This window comes from Numenius arquata, chromosome 9, assembly GCF_964106895.1.
Source record: "Numenius arquata chromosome 9, bNumArq3.hap1.1, whole genome shotgun sequence".
Taxonomy (NCBI): domain Eukaryota; kingdom Metazoa; phylum Chordata; class Aves; order Charadriiformes; family Scolopacidae; genus Numenius; species Numenius arquata.
In genome coordinates, this window is record NC_133584.1 from 48,250,835 (window position 1) to 48,252,392 (window position 1,558).

The following is a 1,558-nucleotide window of genomic DNA, read 5'->3' on the forward strand; positions in this document are numbered from 1 at the left end:
GTGCAGAAAGGTAATAGCCTAATGTACTACTGAGGCTCCCTGACATTTCATATTACAAATCCCTGCTTTCACAGCTTGTAATTTTGCAAAATATTAATGATTTGGGTTGAAATTTTCTATGACAGATGCCTGCCTGAGGCTGTTTCTTTGGTGGGAAACGTTCAATCAAAAGACTCAGCCATTTGGGGGAACTGAGTTAGGGGAAAATTAACATTAAAAAGTGTTATCTACCTCATTTTATAAAGTTGAACCATGCTTTGAAGCCCAGACATCACAATTACAGTCAGGGTGCTTTTTACCACCTTTTAAAAAATATATAGAAATTTGACCAGTTCTAAACACTTGAAAAGAAAATTATAAACTCATGTCTGCATACACTGAAAAAAAAACTTGCTAGAACTTGTTTTGACCTAACACAATTCTCAACACTGTGCACAGAATTGTATGTGCTCTAGGTCTCAGAGAGACTGAGGATGCTGCACGTCTCTCGACCATCTGTGTGTCATCCCAACTGAACGAATGAGCACACTTTATCCCTTGTGGTTCCTGTTGGACCAGGATGGTGTTAACCAGACACCAAACTAGAAGGCGAGAAACCAGAATCTCCTGTGTGGTTAATGAAGAGCCACACAGGCAAAAAAAAGAGGCTCAGAGAGATCAGTGTCAAAAGTATCCATTAAACTTAGTCATCTGACCTGAAATACCAACACCCTTCTATTTTTCTGGAATGCTGAGTATTGTATAACTTACTGATAACAGGTCTCTCTCACAGAACAACGAAATAGCAGGGTCATTTTTAGGGCATAGTGAGATCACTGCTGGTGAGGACATTATTACTCAGGTAAGTAGTAGTGTAGCATTCAATGTGCTTGATGACCTAGATATTGATTTTGGTGAGGCAGTAATGGAGAAAAATTGTCAGCAACCAAATGAATGAATGATGGATGGGGATGGTAACCTGGCAATGAATGACAAGGAAAACTGAATGCTTACTTTATTTTTGCCTAACCCTTACCAAGTAAGTCTGCTCCCAGCCCTCTGCTCATACCAGCATGGTTTGGAAAGAAGAATGATTGGATAGCAACAGGCAAAGCGTTACTTAGAAAACCTGAATTATTCAATCTATAGAGCTTGCAAAGACACCCAAGGCTGTAGAAGAGTTGGCAGATGTAATTATAAAGCTGTTTACTCACTATTAAAAATCATGGCAATGACAGAGCAGGCCCATGTTTAAGAAAGATAAGAAGGACAACCCAGGGAACTATCAGGTGGACACACTAAGTGGAGCCCTTGGTGGGATGAAGGTTGTATATCCTCCCAGCATCCGTTTATAAGCATGCAAAGGACAAAAAGGCAATCAAGAACAGTCAGCACAGATTTACAAAGGCAAATCATACCTGAGCAACCTGATTGCCTTCGATGACAAAATGACTGACTGGAAAGACAAGGAGTTCCTTTAACTTTCACTGAAGCATTTGGCAATGCCTTTCACCACTTTTGTTTGGAGGCTGAGAAAGTGTGGTGGACTAAATAGTCTTTTAACTGGACTGAAAACTGA